Consider the following 22354-nt stretch of genomic DNA (forward strand, 5'->3'; position numbering starts at 1 on the left):
GCAAACTAAGAAATTAACTTAGAAATTAACTATAACACTATTCATTTATCAAAAAGAGACGGCAATAATTTGTAAAAGTGTCCAAAGTTTAATTTAATTTCGTCACGTCCTCTGTGAATGTTAAATTAGAAAGGGACAGTTGTTCAGGTAGCTTAGTTAGGTAATAAACTAACTGAAGGGTTAAATAAACATTGCAAAACAGTTAAAATGTTAAGTATCTAGAATTTTTAAATAGCTCGTGGCTAATATCGATCATAGGTTAAGAAACGCTTGATGCGGTAGGTCTGTAGATGGGTGACAATCTTTGTCATAAACGTTCCTCCGTGTTTCGAAAGACACATCATCTGTATAATTTTCTTTGTTTTAATGAACCATGACGCTTACCGCGCAGGCTGGTTCTATGCGGCCCAGAATAGAGAGTCGTGGAGGGATTTGGGGCAGGCCTTTGCCCAGCAGTGGGACACAGTGGGCTAGAGAAAAAAAAAGAACAATGATGGTTGATGAGATACAGTCTGATGACACACAGACGAATAGACTTACTGCGGAGCCTTGTCATAGGATTTCGGTTTAACTCTTTGGTAACGATACCCCAAACAATGATCATAATTTTTTTACAGAAATCGAGAAATCCTGATTTTAATTTACAGAGCAAAATAGCTTTCAAGAGAAATTCCAGGTCCAACTACAAAATATAAAAAAAAAGTATAGTTACTATCTAACATTTCCAATAGACCAGTCTACAATAACATTTTTCTGTGACAGCATCTAAGAAAGATCTAGACATTACGTAAGTCTGGTCTAAATAACTAGGTTAGAAAACAGTTTTACAATTGTATATAACATTCTTTGAAAGGGGAAAATCGTCTTTCCTACATCGTGTGGAGTTGAAGGCTGTTCAAAGGGGTATACCTATTTCTCTTTTTTATATACAAAACTAGCTTTTCGCCCGCGGCTTCACCCGCGTTAATGTCGGTTATATCGCGTTTCCAAGAGAACTCATCAAAAGTCCGTTATAAAAACTATCCTATGTTCTTTCTCAAGGTCAACTCTATGTCTGTACCAAATTTCTTTAAAATCAGTTCAGTGTTTTATACGTGAAAGCGTAACTGACAGACAAGCAGACAGACAGACAGAGTTACTTTCGCATTTATAATATTAGTAGGGATTGAATTGCTGTTCATAAGTCTTACTAAAACCCGAGAACGGCTGAAGCGATATGGCTTATTTTAGTCTTGAAATATTCGTGGAAGTCCAGGGAAGGTTTAAATTTTTTTGCTTCTGTGTCTGGGTTGATAGACCAGTGGTTGAGGTCATCACGCCAAACCCACTGTGCGTATCGTGTCGCGGTTTCGATCCCCGCGTAGGACAAGCATTTGTGTGATTCACGAATGCTTGTCCTGAGTCTGGGTGTCTTTGTGCACGTGATTTGTCTGTTTGTGATACCACCCGCGAAACAGCGACTAAAATCCTAAATGCGGGAGTAGCTATTATAAAAAATAGCAATAGCTTATGTAGGAGGGTGGCATGATCTTGAAGGCTAATGCCCAGCAGTGGGCAATTCAACATTGATAATGACGATTAATAAAAGCGTTTAAAATATGCCCGGCCTGATATTCACATGTTGCATACAATAATAAGAAGATTAACTTAAATCCCTTTGCTACCAAAATAAGGACAAAGTAATTAACGATTACCCGAATTATTACATGATAGTCCATCGTCGAAAATTTAATTATCTTTCAACTAATGAATTTGGACGGTATTATAATAAGCTTAAAAAGTAAAAATCTATTTAGTGCGTTTGATCTGTGTTTCGGAAGGCACGTTAATTTGTGGGTCCCGGCTGTTATTCATACATCTTTGACAGTCGTTACAGGTAGTCAGTAAAGTCTGACAACCAATTTAACTAGGGGGTATCGTGTTGCCCAGGTAACTGAGTTGAGGAGGTCAGATAGGCAGTCGCTCCTTGTAAAACACTGGTACTTAGCTGAATTCAGTTAGACTGGAAGCCGACCTCAACATAGTTGAGAAAAGGCTAGGTTTGTGATAATTTTATGAGAGACTAGCTGTTCACCCGTGGCTTCGCCCGCGTCGAGGTAGGTTATATAGCGTTTCCAAGAGAACTCTTCAAAAGTCCAGGAAAAAACTATCCTATGTTCTTTCTCAAGGGCAACTCTATCACTGTACTAAAGGACTTGGCCGGATTCTGCCCCAGAGTGTACAAGAACCAAAATAAAACCAATAATTATAAAAAAACGAATAAGGAATTTTGAAAATAGCTCAATTTACTGTAGCAGCGGGAGAAAAAAACATACAATAAAAAGATTTTCTTCGTTTGTACTCCACTCAAAAGTACCCTTCATGTTGCCATATAATATTCACAAAGAACAAAGTAGGGAAAGTCCGTCACTATAGACATCGAGTTTAAAATGTAAATGTTCATAATTAATCATAACTTACATGACACATATATTTTTTTTAAGCTTACTGATTTATTTAAATAAATGAAACCATAAATATTATTAATTAAATAAAACTAAGTTCGCGTACAAAGGAAGATAGTCACTTTTGTGCTGACAGCATTGAAGTGATGAATATCGAGCGTCTAATGTCAATGTCAAATCACATTCTCACATAATTTGTAAACAATAAACAGTCATTGCGCCGGTTTGTTTTTCGTTTATGATATGTTTTATAATATGTCGTAGCCCCACGCGAGTGCTCCACTAACTAGTCGTACTGTGTATACTTAAGGAAAATGGCCCTTTTACAACCGGATCACAATCGGAGAACGTATCAGGAGACATGTTTTATCATCATTACCTCCCGATATGACTGTTCTTTTATCGGAGTGGTTAACATTCGAGGTATGTTGTAGCATCATTAAATCTTTTTAATACCTACAGCATTCATATTATTCAAATACCTATCTACAATTTCAAGACTAATAAAGATACTTATTTTACCTTCACAGTTATCATCTCATAGCCATGTCTGTGGTGCGTGTTATGACAAGATATCAAGATGTCTTGCAACGAACTCCAGGGAAAGACAACTCGGTCATATCAATGTTTGTTGTGGCTGTGGTAAATCAGTTACATGTGCCAAAAGACACGAAATTCTGGAGGGAAGCCCTCTCGCCTCAGTTGTATCACTGTGGCAGTACTTACATGATGACATGTAAAGAATACGTTTTTAAATATCTACATGTGAATAATTGTTACAGTTTTAATATTATAGTCAATCACATTAAATAATTTAAACTTATTTGAAGTTCTAATGCTACTATGATGTAATATTTAATGCTGATTAAATATTAATTATTATTAATGAGGAATATTTTCAATTAAGAATCAGTTAGGACAAGTCTTTACTTGCCTTATTTAGATAACTAGTGATTTACTCTGACTCCACATGGATTTTACAAATCTTCGGAACTTTCTGTATTTCTATGCTATAATATGGATGTATTATATACTTTCACCTTCCACATTAATCACTCTATATATTGGTAAAAACTGTATGAATATCTGTTTGATTGACAGAGATGAGATGGGGTATTTTATTTTGTAATATGTGTCTTGGTTTGATGTTGGCAATAAAGTAATAATATTGTTATGTACATACATTTGAGTTTACATATATAGAAAGTCAAGCTATTGATTGTCAAGTGTCAGTGGTATTAGTTTCATCTTTTTTTTTCAGGTTAGAGCAGCCAACTTTTTATGTCATGGTTGTTACATGAGAGCTAACAGCGAAGTGAGCCGAAGAATGATTACTGATTCCAACCATTTTCACGCCTTAGAAGATCACCAACCTGATCAAATAATCCAAATACCAATTCCTCCACCACCTCCTCCACAACTTCCTCCACCACTTGCTCCACAACTTCATTTTGGCCCAGGTCAAGATGTTTCATCAATTGCCCTACCTAATTATAGATGTTGTGCTAATCCATCTAAGCGATGCATATTTGATGGATTTCAGCAAAGTGCAGGTTATTTAGTGCCTACCTTAATTAAATCAGCCTTGTTGTTTTATAATAAGCTTTATGCAGATTCTAATGAATGGGAGTTATTATTGGAGAACTCAAGTTTATCAAATACTTTCGCAGCACTTGAAATTGAAGGAAATCATCCTCTTCTATTAAGAGGACGTATTAAATCGATACATACGTCCAGGCGTGAATATTACACGTATTTTTTATATGACGAGCTTCCCTCATTTGAAGACCAACTTAGAAATGGTATCTGAAGTTATTGGTGTAATTGTGTATCTGGCAACCGGACTGTTGGATGTTGTGCTCACATTATGACAATTCTTTGGTACTTGGTATGGACGAGATACCAAAAAGCTGTCTTTTCACCAGCCGCGTTTTGTAATGTTTTATTAATATTAAATGTTTCAACAATTTAATTTCTTTTATTTGCTGTCTTATCCAAAATGTTATCAGTTGAATAATATTGTTTTAACTTCCAATCAATTAGATATACTCAAATTGAAAAATAATGCTGCTCTCAGTGTTCAAGTGATTGTATTATGAATATTAAATGTCTAGATTAAATATTTATATACCAGGAACATAAAAGTGCTTTAACCATAGTTTAACTTTCAACCTAACCTTACTTAACTTTCAACCTTCATAACTCTTGTCAGCGACTGCTGAGCAAAATAAATCTTTTTTATTCTTGTTTCTAACGATGTTTACTATTAATTGACGTAGATTTTATTCGTGTACATGCTGGGGCACAGGTTCATACAATTTCCGGCCATGTCCTTTAATTAAAATCAGTTCAGTGGTTCAGACGTGAAAGCGTAACAGACAGACAGACAGACAGAGTTACTTTCGCATTTATAATATTAGTAGGGATTAAAAAATGACCGATCAATTGCGAAACTTGATATATGTATTCTCTTTTTAATATCTGTTTACTGCAATCAATCAAAATTATAACAAGTGTTCATTAATTAGTGGATGAACATCACAGCGTATACAAATTTGTTTACCACGATTGTGTATACTAAAACCAATATTTACCAAAACTGAAATACCTATAGATTGTGCTACGACCCTGATGAGATCCAGCGATTGTTTGTATAACGATCCAATCGGGTCGCCATTATTGTTTTATATACTAGTTCTGACCTGTGGTTCCAGCCGGGATTTTAAAGTTATCGTAAGGTATTTATTTGAAACAGTAAAAAGTAAAAAGTTTGCTTCGATGTCTCATTAAGAAGGTCCCATTTTTACCTTATGGTCACGGAACCCTAGAAACGTTTCAAACGCCAGTTGGTGTCGTAAAACTGATGGTTCCGTCAAAATATTCTAAAGAAATTTTTCAGGTATCCTGAAATTTATTTGTCACCTAATATAAAGTGCATTGTCTAAATTAAAAACATAATTTAAAACTAAATAATTCGAAAGAATCTCTGTGCTGGGTCCATGTGTCCCAGAACAGAGAATCATGGTAACTTTTCCCAGCAGTGGGACACTGGCCAGGCAAATTTTCAAAACCAATTTAATTTAAAATACTCCTAACAACCTGGAAACTAAATAAAAAACCAAATTTAGATCAACTACCTCATTTCCAAAGTAAGTTAGGTCCTAACCTAATCTAGTTAGGTTGCCTAGATTAACTTAGCTCATCTAGAACTCGGATTACCTGCCACGAAGTTGCGTGAACATTAAAGTCTAGTAGAGTTTAGATCCTTTGGGATTAGATATAATGATACACTATAAAATTCAACGTGTTAAAAAGTGTTGTATTTAAAATAACGGTTACGTGAAAGAAAATTTAACTATTTTTGTGAAAAAGAACATTTTACTAAGGAATTCCGATTCTAGGATGGAGTAAATCAAATGAGACTGGCCTGTTGGTCTAGTGGTTTGTGGCTCTGACTGATATACGTGTCGTGGATTCGATTCCCACCCAGAACAATTTTTTTATGAGCACGATCATTTGTTTTGTGTCTGGGTGTAATTTATCTACATTATGAATGTGTTTAGAAACAATATATAAAAAAAATCAAAAAGCCCTTTATTCAGAAAATATACATCATTACATACATAGGTATGCCTAATACTTCTGCCAAACTGTTGGCAGATGCAGGTCCCGTTTACATTATTCAGATTTTAAATATACCATACTTTTTCATCAAAAAAATATATAAGTATGTTGATCAGTTGTCAAGTACCTATGCATAATACAAGCTTGCTTGGTTTGAGGCTAGATGGCGTTGTGTGGAATTTGTGGAATATTAATTATAATAAAATGTATGAAATTACCAAGCAAAAAGGGTACGAAACTCTAAAAAAAAATCTTAAAATAAGTACCAACTTAGACCCACTATAAAAACCATATTTTTCGTCCGGAAACAGTCCAAAAACGAAAAGAAAATGTTAAAATGAATCGTCGTGATAAACCTCACAGCACAGTACCTTTGAGGTCAAAATATCATGTCTTCTGACTTGACGAGGGTCCAAGTTGTGTCATCGCATTTTGAAAAATCCTTTCTTTATGTTATTTATTTTTTAATTTTGGTTCTCGGCACGGATGTGGGTTGAAATGTCAAGGGAGTCTGAATAGTGGTTTAATTTTTCATGTTGTGATGGTGATTTGAAAGTGTTATTTATATTATGAGAGATAGAGAGATACATTTGGGGGAGGCCTTTGCCCAGCTGTGGGACACGGTGGGCATGTCTATCTTCAGCCTTACTTCTACAACGGTAGTCGTCCTATAAGTTTATCAGTTGTCTGGTTACCATAACACAAGCTCTGCTTAGCTTGGGATCAGATAACCGTGTGTGAGTTGTCCCAGGATATATTATTATTATAAGTGGTATTTAAGTACCAAATATTTTATCCGTAAATAAACATTTATATTTATGGCTCCATACGACACTTTTAGTGCTCAAATGTTTCACCTTTATTGATATCGGCATTCTGAAATTGAGTGTTTTTTTTCATTATTTTAGTGCCCATTAGTTTATTCATATTTAATTTTTAGGATTCCGTACGCATAAGGCGAAAACGGCTTGTTATTATTATTAGGATTCCGCTGTCTGCTTTTCACCAGCCTGTATCTCAAAAACTATCTTAACAAGGTCGATGAAATTTTGATATACCTATATTTGTACTGTCGATAAAATTGAGGTGCATCTAATTTTAAAAAAAACGACTCCCGCACTAAGGCATAATCCTTGTGTCGCGAGGGGTTTCATAATTTAATAATTTCAAATCACATTCTCAAAGAAACCCAGACTCTGGACAAGCATTCGTGGATCAAACCAATGCTTGCCTTTTTTATGAAAGTAGGAAATCTATGACTTGCATATATTTTTTTGTGAGTTATAATATAAAAACATCAATTGTTTAAACCAGGAAATTGCAACTAAAATTAAACTTACCTTGAACATACCTTGTAACGCCTTTCATAATGCTCTGAGCAAAGTATCAGTGGTGCGAACATTTTTCTTGCGCCTCTTTTAATTAAAGGCGCTCAAAATTACGATCGGCATGTAATTTATTAGTTTAATTAAATTAATTTAATTAGTAATTAGATAGGTTAAATGTTTAACGGTGTGATGTTAACTGGTTTTCAACCGACTCTAAACAGGAGGAAGTTTTGACTGTATTTTTTATGTTTGTTGCCTCAGAACTAACCAAGGGATGTTTTTAGCCCTCACTTACATATATTTCATCACCTTAAGTGCTTCATATCTTCCTTCCTTTTTAATGATGTGTTAAAATGAAAAATATTAATTATTAAAATACTAGATTAATAATATTGTCGTACGGGAGCAAGATGGGTCGACGATGTAGTAAAGGTCTCGGGTCGAGTCTGAATGAGGCTAGCACAGGACCATAGAAATCGGCACGAGAAAGTGGAGGCCTATGCCCAGCAGTGGGAGAATAAAGGCTGGGGATGATGATGATGATGATGATGAACTGACCTACTAAACAGCATTTAAATTATAATATCCTCTTTTTACAATATTAGATTTATTCAAAAACCCTATTATTATCAAACTATTAATACCCACACCATCCATAGACAACCAGAAGGTACCATAAACAATATAGAGGAGAATAGAGTCATAGTGACGCGGGAACAATGTGTGCTACTGGTATTGTGAGAAGTTGGACTGACTTGGCGGGAAATTAAACGGCCTATTTATCGAATAGGCATGAAATTATCGATTTTCCATACATTTGTAGAGCAGGCAAGACCTCGTGTAAGATTTATAGGCGATTTGTAGGTTATATTCAGCAAGTTCCAATGTGACTTAAATAAGTGTATTCGGAAAAGATTTTGTAAATTTTGTCATAAATCTAGATGTTTTTTTTTCCAACGTTTTATACACTCATTTTCCTATTGGTATGTTTGTTTGTTTGTCGTTCCGGTTGGATTTTTGTAACTCAATTTTGAGGCACTTCCCAATAAGCTAGAAGGCTGAAATTTTCGGGGTAGCTTCAAACCTGATGACAATGCAACGGCTGAACTAATTTTGATTAAATTTGAATGGAGTGACATTTAATAACGTGGGTATTTCCATTTTTTCAATCTATTAATTCTATTGATGGTTAATTTGTTTTCTGAAAGTCTTTTTCTATCTCTATATTATTCAGAAGCCATAGGTACAGACTTCTAGTATACAGGCTGTAGCCGTCGTTAAAATAATAACCATGCATTTTTACAACACCTTGTATATTTAATACATTAAAGTGGAGTGCTTTAAAGAGCTTTAGAGATATAAAAAATATTTTTGACGACACCAAAAAAAGTCCCATTTCATCCCTTTTGAATTACAGATGGGGTTAATAATATAAAAGTACTTGTAAATAAAGGTTGAAATACCTTGTAAAGCTCACCATAAACTCTGAAACCAGTTCTTGTGGTTGTGCGAGGGAGATAGCGTTCTACGCTCCATAGAGCGCTGTCCCTTTCGGCTATAGCATTAGGCCCAGTAGACTGTCAAACAGTTATATGTCTAACATAAACTTTACTGTTAAAGTAAAAATATGAAAAAGAAAAAGTAATTTAAAATGTAGTAGGTAAAAGGCTAAGATAAAAGCAGCCTTTATGTAAATCCAAGGTGTAAGCTACCAAGATACTGAATTCATCGAAACCGGCTCAGCCGTTTGAGAGTTAAGAGGTTACAAACATACATAGAAAAAAATATAAAACTTTTTCATTTGCAATTTTAGTGTGAGTTAGTACCAATTTCTATATTATTGGCCTAGCCTTTTCCCAACTATATTGGGGTCGGCTACCAGTCCAACCGGTTTCACCTAAGTACCAGTGTTTTACAAGGAGCGACTGCCTATCTGACCTCCTTAACCCAGTTACCTGGGCAACACGATACCCCTTAGTTAGACTGGTTGTCAGACTTTTTTCAAGCTTCTGACTACCTGTACCGACTGTCAAAGATGTAGGAATAACAGCCGGGACCCACAATTTGCGCGCCTTCCGAAACACGGAGGAACTCGTCATGACAAAGATGGTCACCTATCTACAGACCAACCGCGTCAAGCATAGCTTAACCTGTGATCGATTCACTTATGCGGTTATAGCTTAGCCACGATATATACCATTGGGAAATACTGGTACCTACTTCATAAATCGGATTGAGCTACCGATTTAGCTACTTAAGAGCCTAGGAACTAAGTTAAAGATTTTATCACAAGTTAAATGGTTCGAAGTTATACATGAATTAACGCAGTCAACAATTAATGTAAAGAACATTAATTTCTAACACGTCTTGTGATAAGAAACTGTTGTCTGGGTTGATTAAAAAATACTAAACATTATCAATGATGTAACGGTTTACTCACGCGTATTAATCGGGAGTGCCCGACTAGTTTCGGATCCAACCGGAGTCCTTAATCATGAGCTGACGCGCGAGCGAGTCGAACTGAATACTAAATAAATAGTTGTAGTTTAGCCTAGAGGTAGAGCCTTAGTAGAGGAGCTCGTGGCTAAGCTATAACCGCATAAGTGATTCGATCACAGGTTAAGTTATGCTTGACGCGGTTGGTCCGTAGATGGGTGACCATCTTTGTCATAACGAGTTCCTCCGTGTTTCGGAAGGCACGTTAAATTGTGGGTCCCGGCTGTTATTCCTACTTCTTTGACAGTCGTTACAGGTAGTCAGAAGCTTGAACAAGTCTGACAGCCAGTCTAACCAAGGGGTATCGTGTTGCCCAGGTAACTGGGTTGAGGAGGTCAGATAGGCAGTCGCTCCTTGTAAAACACTGGTACTTAGCTGAAACCGGTTGGACTGTTAGCCGACCCCAACATAGTTGGGAAAAGGCTAGGCCAATGAGTTGTAGTTTAGCCTTGAGCACCTCTTTAGCACTTATATTAAAGTATTCCAGTAAATAATATTAATATTAGGTATTATTCATGCATTTGAAAATGTATGCAAAAACTCAAAACTGAGTTACTCTTTTCTATAAAGTCGGCTAACATTACAATGTCACACACAAGACACGTCGACGTTTATAAATTTATAGACTTTAAATAACTTGCGTAGGCCTTAAAGTTCACTATGTCACGTCAAGATTAAAATGTACATATTGTATGAAGCGTCACGTAAAATCTACGTGACACTTGTTATAAATATTTTGTAATCCATCCGCCAAACGTTATATGCCAAGGTTTGTTATTATATTATTCCACAACTTTCACACAACGCCAGGTAGTCTCAAAGTAAACAAAGCTTGTATCATGAGTACTAGACAACTGTTAAACATCCCTACTTAATATTATAAATGCGAAAGTAACTCTGTCTGTCTGTTACGCTTCCATGTCTAAACCACTGTACTGATTTTAATAAAATTTGGTACAGCGATAGAGTTGACCTTGAGAAGGAACATAGGATAGTTATTATTCCGGATTTTTGAAGAGTTCTCTTGAAAACGCGATATAACCGACCTCGACGCGGGCGAAGCCGCAGGCGGAAAACTAGTACTTATATAAGAAACACGAATGCTTGTCCTGAGTCTGAGTGTCTTTGAGCAGGTGACTTGAAAATTTATAAAAACCCCCATACTGCGGAAGTCGTTTAAAATACCCTCATAAAAAATCATCAAAATCGGTCTATCCAATACAGAGCTACTTCACCACACACATCTACATCAAAATTTACAACACGTATCACGACAGCCCTTAAAAAATAAACAAAACAATTTTCATATCACATATTTTTCGTGCAGTCAAAAGCAACATTTCAACATTTTCACACAAACTTGACCTTAAAATGTTATAATTTGAATATCTCGTTAATTCTGTGAAAAGGGCGCGTTACCTGACTACTAAATGTGTGATGTGTGTTATATGCTAATGTAACCCTTACCATAGAACCTCAAACAAAATGTTGTTAATATAAAAGTGAGATGGAGCTATACAGAGTATGGTTGTTTCTCTTTTCTGCAACGACAAAGCTGCTTTTAAAGTTGATGGTGAAGGCACAAATGACATTACGTCCAGTGGAAGAGCAATTTTGAAGTTGAAATGAAATATGGCGGTCAATTTTTGAAACGAGTAATGAAAGAGGGTTGAAATGCTTTTTGAATATATTTTTGGCTTAAAGAGTTTATCCTACTAATATTATAAACGCGACAATTTGTATGAATGTTTGTGGAACTACGGGATGGATTTCAAGAAAATTTGATACACACATAGACTGGATTAACACATAGGATAAAGTACATACATTTATGATGGCTTTTTCCCGATTTTAAAAGGCGGGGCCCGTCGGCAACTTTCAGTAAATTAATTTATATTATAAAATTATACGGATACTTAAATCTACGGCGGACCGTTGTCTAAATAAGTGTTAGTTTTTATTTAAAAAAAAGAAGAATCCCTAACCATTACCTACATGCCATTTGAGAGCTATGGTGCCATAGACAGACAGACATGTAAGACTCATAACATTCCTCGTTTCACGTCGGTTGTTTGAAAATAGTCTGAGTAGATTCAATTCAGTTAAGTCATTAATCCTTCTTGTCAATCTGCCCACAAGCAATTCATTATATACTCAATCAAACTCACCGTTCAAGTTGATTGTAAAATTAACAAGGGCTTGTCGTCACCTCGTTATGTAATATTCTTGCAATTGTTTGAACGAGAAAGCACTATATAGCTAAGAGCGGCATCTTTCTCTAATAGAGTCGGTCTTAGGAATCAGATTGACTGGCCTTTTTTCTGGTGGTTAGTGACTTTGACAGCTATACCGGATGTCGTGGGTTCGATTCTCACCCAGGAGAAATGTTTGTGACGAGCACGATCATTTGTTCAGTGATTTTTTTTGTTCTGTATCTCATGAATTGTGATAGCTAAACAGTTGAAAGTTTCACAGATGATATATGTCTATTGTCGCTGTAATAGCATATATTATAGTAAAAATAAAAATCAATGTTAAGGGTCGATGATTCCTTATCTTCATCATCATCGTATGTCACTAAAGACCTCATAAACGGCTGGATCAATTTGATTTTTTTATAAGCGTTTGTGTGGTGAAATGGGTGATTAAGATTCACAAATCAGCAATGCAGAACGAAGAGCCTGATTAGCTATTATTAGTTTAAATCTTGAAGTGATAGGTACTAAAACCTTTTGTTCAATAGGATGCATCAAAACACCTCCGAAAGTTATTTGAATTAATGTTCCCGTATAAAATCAAAACCATTTTCTATAGTCGAAATGTCCACTGTAATCAACCCCTAAAAGACAACCTCTAATATTACAAAGCACACCCCTTTCGCTTTGACATTTCAGTTCGTTTCGGAAATTTCAACCCCTTTTTGTTTCGTATTTCAACCCCTCTTTGTTTCAATTTCGACCGAAATCGTGTAGCTACGATTTCAGCTTTCAGTGCAAATTTTGCTGCAAAAATATTGAAATATTTGGTTGAGTGTTTTTTTGTTTTTTCTGTTGATTGGGGTGGATTCAATGTTTTTGGTGACTTTCGCGAATTGCTTGTTAAGAAAATAATTTTGAAGCTGGTAGAGTTGTATCAACATTTTGTTTTATCGTTTAAAATAAAAAGCTCCCGTCAAAAATTATTGTTCGACAATGTCGAAAAAATATTTATTTTATCTACATAAAAGTTACTTAAATTTTCTTAAAAGACTTCTGCATTAAGGAATTTAATCCTGTATGTATTGCGGGGGGTTTAGCGAACATTCAAATCACATGCACAAGACACCCAGACTCAGGACAAGCATTCGTAGATCACACAAATGCTTGTCCTATGCGTGGATGGAACCCTAAATGCTTAGTCAATTTGGCATAGTGACAACGGTAAAGGATGAATTGTGAAATCTACACAACTGAATATTTTTAAGGGTTGAGTATGCCTACTGGCGATTCAACCTCTGACTACATACGAAAAGACGTTCGTGTAAGCTAAAAGTAAGTTTGTAAAACGTGGGTGTTTTACAAAACAGGTTTGTTTATAAACTTTTAGTAATATACTTCTTCTATCAGCAAAGAAGGCTTTTTTTCATGTTTTAATCTACTAGCTTTTTCCCGCGGCTTCACCCGCGTCGAGGTTGGTTATATCGCGTTTCCAAGAAAACTGTTCAGAAGTCCGGGATAAAAACAATCCTATGTTCTTTCTCAAGGTCAACTCTATCTCTGTAACAAATTTCATTAAAAACAGTTCAGTGGTTTAGACGTGAAAGTGTAACAGACAGACAGAGTTACTTTCGCATTTATAATATTAGTAGGGATAAAAATATATAAACGAGAGCTGACTAACTAATCAATAGGTTTTAAACTATAAGGGTTAGAAACTTGAAATTTTGTACAGAATAACGTTGCACGTTTTTCATTAAAAGTCATTCAATCAATTTAGTCTATCGAAGTCTGCTGCTGGACATAGGTCTTTTCCGAAATGCTCCACAGTATACAGTCAAGCCGTCTTCCATTTTTTTCAAAATAACAAAGTCGAAAATTTTTCTTGTAATTTAAGTGGGTTAAATTAAAGAAAAATCAAACTTATTAGCAAGTTCCTAATAATTATTATATCTAGAATTCAAATTTAACAATTATTACTTATTAGGAGCAGACACTGAAATTTTATAAAGATGTTTTTAATAGTAACTATCGTGAGAATGATTCATTATTAAATGATGTGTCCGATGCGATCCCGCCGCGTCTGCTCATGATTAAGGACTCCGGTTGGGTGCGAAACTAGTCGAGCGATCCCGATAAATACGTGTGAGTAAACCGTTATATCATTTAATAATGTAAATACATATATCCACGTGGACGAAGTCGCGGGCAACAGCTAGTTGCTTATAATATCAAAAACAAGCGTCACTCACGAAATTCGAAAGGTCAACCCTTTCGGGTATGTTATAACAAAGGGATGTGGACTTAGGCTACGAATCAATGAGCCGTATCGTGTAAAATATGAAATCTCCATAAAATTGATAAAATGTCAATGGATACTGTATTTTTAAGATGAAATCTGAAACATGGGAAATGGATGGGAAAATAGATTTTTTCATTTTGATTTTTCTCGTTGTATTTTTGTATACTAGGTTTTTTTAGGGTTTTGGACACCGATTTAAAGGGTAAAACCTGAACCCTAAATTTCTGCTGTCCATCCGTCTATCTGCCCGTCCATCCGTCTGTCTCATAAACCGGGATAGCTAGTCGCTAGACCAGTAGCTGCTAAAACGAAAATAAATGAAAATTATTACGACGTTGAATGACTTTTGGTACCTATGGTAATATATTCTGTTTTCTTCGGCAATAGCTAGTTTTAGCAATAAATTTAGCCACAAATGTTCTTTAAAACTATAGATATACTACACAAATCTTATTAATGATACATGTACCTTCGTAAAATGTAATATATTTAATTTGATTGCCAATTAGTGAAGCAATTAAGTGTTTTACTAATTAAGGATTACAAATGTGCCAGAATGTAAATTAGAGAGAGAATACCCCTGTAAGTAATAATATTGTAAGCGTGGGAGAGAGATGACGCTCTTTGCTATGTAATGCGCTATCCTGCTTCAATAGTAGAAATAATATACAGTCTTTTGTTTTCAGGGAAAAGGGGACCTGAAGATGAGTAAGCATCGCCTACCTTCTCCCAACTATGTTGGGGTCGGCTTCCAGTCTAACCGGATGCAGCTAAGTACCAGTGTTTTGCAAGGAGCGACTGCCTATCTGACCTCCTCAACCCAGTTACTTAGGCAACACGATACCACTTATTGAGACTTCACTTGTCAGATTTTCCAGCTTCTGACTACCTGTAACGACTGTCACAAATGTATGTATTCAAGAAACTGGAAACTGGAAAAACTGATTATGACATAGATGGTAACCCATCTACGGACCGACCGTATCAAGCGTAGCTTAATCATTATAGCTTAGTCACGAGCTACACTGACAAGCAAAATTGTTTAATGGAACCGGCAAAGTGAAAAGATTATTTACAGACGAGCCAAGGAAAAAATGGTCTTCCATCATATTTATCACCGTACCAAGGCTTGCTTTACCTCTATTTCTTTTGGTACTTTTTATTATAATAGCGGCAACAGAAATACATCTTCGCCTTACGCATTTGATCCTGTTTCTTTCTGCCATGTAAATTAAGAGCTTATTGTAAAGGCACTGCAATATTTCACATCCTCTTTAACATTTTTGGACCCTAATTATAATTCAAACCCCACCTACATATCTTTAGACCTTTAAAACGACCTTTTAATTTTATTAAGAGCACCATTTGCACTTGAGGACAGAATTTATGGGGATACCATTTTGGTTAATTTATGTTTATGTTAATTTTGCTGTGCTTTGTATTTCTTTATAAAGTTTATAACATATGAATATTTTGGAAAACAGCATACAGATTAAAAATGATTAAGATTAGCATTTAACATTACAGTTAATTTACGTATTATCAATAACTTCATTTACGCCTAAACTATCATCGGCTTAGCCTTTTCCCAACTATGTAGGGGTCGGCTTCCAGTCTAACCGGAGCGACTGCCTATCTGACCTCCTCAACCCAGTTACGTGGGCAACACGATAGCCCTTAGTTAGACTGGTTGTCACACTTTTCAAGCTTCGGATTACCTGTAACGACTGTCAAAGATGTAGGAATAACAGCCGGGACCCATAATTTAACGTGACTTCCGAAAACTATGCCAAAACTACTGAACCGATTTCAGTCGTTTTGGCGTTACAACGTAACAAGATAATACACTTATTTAACTCTAAAAATAAATCAGATCTTATTTTTAAAGCTACATACTAACTTAATAGCTATAATTATTTTTCCTGTACTAACCAAAATCATGTTCACATAAGTAATTTAACCACAAATTAGTAAGTTTAATTTAATTAACCCGTTATATTTATGGTTCAAGCGTGTGGTTAACCATAAACCGAACCTTCAAACTTTTATATTAAAACCTTAAAAAAGTTTATCTAATTAGATGAAGTTATTTTTAACTTTTATTTTTTCCTTAAGTTCACATTTTGAAATTTTGGTAAGATGTCTGGAATAGGATGGATGCGATGGGAAAGAGACAGAGTAATAGTCTACACAAAAAGAGGCCTATGCCCAGCAGTGGGTTAATCGAAGCTAATGATGATGATGGTCATTATAATACTTATAATTTTTTTGACATTTTCGACGGTACGCAGTGTTGATGTTTTGTAACTGTTAGCGGATACTCAGACAATATTTAACATATAGGCTATTAATTATTAATATTAATTTCAAAGTAATTTTGTCAAACGGAAACAAAATTTTAAGCTGAAGATAGTTTGGTTGTTTGTTTGAACAATCTTATCTCAAGAACACTGAGTGCTAGATAGCTAATTGATGAGGAAAAGCTGTTGAATATATACTTCTACGCTATGATTAAAAAGAGCAGAGCAGACGGAAAATATCTTAGAAAAGCGGGGAGAAGTTACATGCAATCTCTAACTATTAATCCAAAAAACCTAACTTATATCTGCTTAGCCACGCAAACAAAGTCGCGCGAAACCGCTAGTCTTACAATATTTAACTTCGGTAATAATTCGATACTCAGCGATTTAAATTATAAAATGAATTGATAGATTTCAGCGCTTACAAAGTAAATGTTGTTTTAACAAATTATTAGCGCTTAACGAAATCTATGGCGGTATGAAAATGAGCTAAAATTTTCCTCTGTATTAACTTGCTTTACATATTATCGTTATTGTCGTATTAAAGGCTTCCGTAGCAAAATGGAGATTTTAATAAAAAACATTGAAGTGTGAATCTGAATCCCGAAGTTTCCGTATTTTAAGGAAGAAAAACAAATTTACAGAAAGAGGTCCATTTTGACCTCAGCGTCGATTTTTTTTTCTTATGTGTTGTTATTGCAATGGCAGACATACATCATAATAATATGTGAACATTACAAGTACCTATAAGGTTCCTGAGATTCACCCTGTGGCAGAGAGACAGTCATAGAACGGAGTATTAGGGTTCCACTTTTAACCGTTGGGTACGAAACCTTAAATGTATTATATGCCTATGTGACAACTACGTGAGTTTTCAATATGGCTATTCACCAGAGAAAAAGAGTTTAGTAGTTTTGAGTTGAAGCCAGACAAACAAACAAACATTCACCCCTATTTATGATGTTGATTGGAATATTTAGGTAATTTTTACTAATTTTTTTATCAGATTATAACTTTGAAAGATGGTTTAATCTTGATAGGTTAAGTCAATAATTAACAATTTTAGTAAACTTTTAACACCCATCTAAAAGATAAAAATAACACTATTTAGTTAAAACTCGTCGTATTTAATCAGCCCTCATAAACTTTTAGTTAAATTAGGCTGCAAAGGGTGTCGGGTGTTATTAAAGAGCCTTTCTAACTAATTAACTGTTACAAACGAGAGAAAATGGGCCTTTTAAAACGTGAAAAGTGAAAAACAGACTTCTTCTGTTATAAAACATCTAATGTATGTGAGATAAGTTCATTGCTAGCTGTTGCCCGCGACTTCGTCCACGTGGTTAGAAGATATAAGTAAGGAATTTTCGAACGAAAGCCCTCGAAGATGAATAATTTTCCCTGTTTTTTCCACATTTTCCATTGTATCTTCGCTCCTATTAGACGCAGCGTGATGTTATATAAGCTAAAACTTTCCTCGATGAATGGTCTATACAACACAAAAAGATTTTTTCAATGTGAACCAGTAGTTCTTGAGATTACCGCGTTCAAACAAACAAACAAACTCTTCAGCTTTATATATTAGTATAGATTAACATTGATTTATCAAAAAAAATAACTGGTCTAAGTTCTAATTGTAGCACAAGTAAATAGGCTAAAAAAATAGTGAATGAATCGGTCACCCACTATATTCATGACTGTAGCAAACGTTGCTTGACCTCAGTACTTATTTTTATTATTTGTAACTATAGCGGTAAGTAAAAATACATAATTTCTGAAATTTCAACTCTTAAGCTATTTCGGTTTATGCGAAGGCGACAGAACGACAGAAGCCTTATTATTAGTGTTTCATTTCTACCATTCGATACCGAACTTTAAGCGACCACAGACATAATTTATTTTCAAAATTCCAAATTTTCTGAAATTTTCCCAACTCGTTTCATGAGACATCCTTGTGACAGACGGAAACACAGCGAACCCTTATTATTAGAGCACCATTCCATACTTTTTATACCGACCTTTAAAAAAAAAGCAACGTAGTAGGTACTTTTAAATCACCTTTTAACTAATACGAACACATATTATTATACATGTTTATTCCAATACAAAAAAAAGACAACCGTAAATGAACACCGGTTCACATTTTTACAAAATGGCGCGCACCTTTATTATGAAAACTTGACATACGAGCTCTCTCAGCGAGCAAGCGAGATGGCACTCTACAATGCATCGTGCTGTCTTACTTCCACAACAACAATAATCTTGGTGTAACAGGCTGTGTTACGGACAGGAAGGTTGTGTCCGGTCTTAAGCGTTCTATCCCTTTTTCTCTCTTTGTAATTTTCTCGGAAGAATGAACAATTAGGTCTCAAAAAAATGCATATACTGTCCACGACGTAGACTTACACCTATTTATGGAGAATAGGTACCACAGAACAGGTATTTAATAGAGGCATGTGGTGAGGAAGGGGTTGAGCATGGATTTGGATGGATATAGGGGAAGAGGACGACCAAGGAAACGATGGAAGGATTGTGTCAAAGACGATATGGCTGCCAAGAGTGTTTCTTGTGAGGTGACGTCAGATAGAAAGGTATGGAAGAAGAAAACATGTTGTGCCGATTCCAAATAATTGGGATAAAGGCAGGCAATGATTTAAAGGGAATTAATTATGTAGCCTTTTCGAAACTTTATAGATTTATTAGCATGAACTTGTAGGTTCGATTCGATCCTAGTTTATCATCATCATCGTCATTTTTATCATCCTAGCCTTTTCTTAATTATGTTGAGGTCGACTTCCAGTCTAACCGGATGCAGCTAAGTATCAGTGTTTTACAAGCAGCGACTGCCTATCTGACCTCCTCAACCCAGTTACCTGGGCAACACGATACCTCTTCGTAAGACTGGTTGTCAGACTTTCCAGCTTCTGACTACCTGTGCCCAAAAATTTATATATAGCAGCTGTGATTGAATGTGCCTTCCGAAACCCGGAAAAACTCGATATGATATAGATAGTATCTCAACCACGACCGTATCAAGTATTGCTTAACCTGTAATCGATTAACTTGTCCAGTTATAATTTCAGTTAGAATTAAACTTGTCTAGAGGGTCTAGCTACACACTACACTATGCATTATGATGCCAACTACAGCGTGACGTTTCCACAGCCTATGGGATTATAGAACCACGCCCGAAACTAATCTGACCTTCAAGACCAATTTCACTGAGAAACACAATATTGCATTAATATTCCACAACGTTCACACAACGCCATCTAGTCTCAAACTAAGCTTAGCTTGTATTATGAGTACTAGACAACAGATAAACATACTTATATATTTCTAAATACATACATAACATAGATAAATTACACCCAGACGCAGAATTATTGATGGCACTCATCACATAAACATTTGTTGACGACCTCCATGGTCGAGTGGCATACGCACGGGTTTCAAGGTGTCGCTAGCTCTGAGGTCCCGGGTTCGATCCCCGGTCGGGTCAATGTAAAAATTCACATTTCTACATTGTCTTGGGTCTGGGTGTTTGTGGTACCTTCGTTGTTTCTGAATTCCATAACACAAGTGCTTTAGCAACTTACTTTGGGTTCAGAACAATGTATGTGATGTTGTCCGCATTTATTTATTTATTTATTTTCTTGGGTGGAAATCGAACCCACGACCTCCGGTATAGCAGTCAGGATCACTAACCACTAGACCAACAGATTATTTGTAATATTAATATTACATATTACAATTACGATTTCTGTCTTTCTGCCATCAAATTGAATTTGATCAAAGGTTTCCGATTGAGCTGAAATTTTGACAGCATATGTATATTGCGTGACAATGAAATATTATGATGACATGGAGCTGATCTGATGCTGGAGCTGGAAGGTGGTTTTAGGAGCTTAGGAGCTCCGTTATAAACATCATCGAGTTAAGATTTGTTTGAATTTTCTGTACATTGGACTTGACATTTTGAAGCGATGAGTTTGTTTCGACGTTTCTTCTCAGGGTAGCCAGCTAGGAAATGTCGACTCCAGATAGCTTAAAAAATGACATGTAAAAGGGATCACGTCAACTCTATTTACAGAATAAATTATTTCAGTTCCCTTCGATTTTTTTTGCTATTTTTGCAGACATTAATTATAATGTAAAATGGTACTATAATATTTTACTTTGACAAGAGTAACTTATGGAGTTTCTTGCCGGTTCTTCTCCATAAGAATGACATTTTGGAACCGTGCAACTAGAGTCAGTAATGTAACGTTTTAAAAGTGCCTGAGGAACGGCCTATTTGAAATAAAAACTTTAGATTTTACATTTTTAATGCGAAGCAGAAAAACCATCAAAAAGATTGTTCTTAACATTGCAAATAAGTTAAGTTTGTGAGGTTATATGAGGTAATCTCAGGAACCGCTAAACCCATTTTCAAAATACTTTTACCAATATAAGGCCACAGTATTATTGAGTGACATGACCTATATATGAACACAAATAATACCCCTCAACGAAGTGTGAATGGGTCGGTTAATAATCGAAATACAAGAAATATTTCTATAAAGTATTTATTTCATTTCTCATAGGTACTTACATTAATACCCTTATCATAATAACGCCATTTATAACAAAGTGGGAGAAATTCGTGATTTATGATATAATATAGGAGAAAATACAGTTAAGAGTGAGTCTGATTGCAAAACAGGGAGTTCCGTACATGAAGGGTAAAGAAAAACGAATATCAAAATGTTTGATATTCGTTTTTCTCACCCGTTTTTCCCACCGAGCGCGACGTGTCGCGGGTTCGATCCTCGCGTATGATAAGCATTTGTGTGATTTAATGCGGTCTGGGTGTATTTGTGCAAGTGATTTGTATTTTTGTGAAATCCCTTGCGAACCAAGTATTAAATTACGTATTGTGGAAGTAGTTAAAAAAACAAAAACTTATTTCATTTCTCTCAAATTATTATTTGAGATCGTACTAACATTCTCTTAAACTAGTTTTTTTCTCTTATAGCGGCAGCAGAAATACTAATTCCATTTAAATCTAAATTTTCTAGCTTTCACGGTCCATTAGATACAACCTATTAAGTCGAATACACAGCAGAGCTTTAGTATGAGGGTTTCGATTTTCCCCAATCGCTACGGAACCCTAAAAATAGATGAAATAAGTCTTCATGACTACGTTAATTAGAAGTTCAGAATAATCGCTACAATGTAAGCGAAAGATAAAGTTTTCTGTTATAAATGTTCTCTGATTTTCGCTTACTCTGTTATATATTACACTGGAGGCCAAAATCAATGGCTTACGATGAATAAGGGAAAATATGATAAGGTATTTGACATTTAGGAAGTGTGTAGGATGTGGGGAGGGCGTGATACCGTAGGAGATATTTCAGGCATATTATAATAATATATCGTAACTTTCACACAACGCCCTATAGTCTCAAACCAAGTAAAGCTTGTATTATGAGTACTAGACAACTGATGAATGTCTTAATCCTTACTAATATTATACATGTTAAAGCGTGGATGTTTGGACGTTTGTTACTCAATCACGCAAAAACGGCTGAACAGATTTGGATGAAATTCGGCATACACATAGCCATTGACATGGAAAAGAAAATAGGCTTCCTTTTATCCCGATTTTTGAAATAGTTCCCGAGGG

At 35.4% G+C, this 22354-nt stretch overlaps 1 protein-coding gene and 1 long non-coding RNA gene across 6 annotated transcripts in view; one reads left to right on the forward strand and one right to left on the reverse strand.

The window, feature by feature from the left end:
- Positions 1-22354, reverse strand: part of LOC113502550 (synaptotagmin-7) — a 507062-nt gene that overhangs the window by 36091 nt on the left and 448617 nt on the right. The window lies entirely within an intron of this gene.
- LOC113502552 lies at positions 2843-3954 on the forward strand. Its single transcript, XR_003401364.1, has 3 exons — positions 2843-2867; positions 2975-3180; positions 3706-3954. It is a non-coding gene; the product is annotated as an uncharacterized LOC113502552 (long non-coding RNA).

The sequence above is a fragment of the Trichoplusia ni genome, chromosome 17 (assembly GCF_003590095.1).
Source record: "Trichoplusia ni isolate ovarian cell line Hi5 chromosome 17, tn1, whole genome shotgun sequence".
Taxonomy (NCBI): domain Eukaryota; kingdom Metazoa; phylum Arthropoda; class Insecta; order Lepidoptera; family Noctuidae; genus Trichoplusia; species Trichoplusia ni.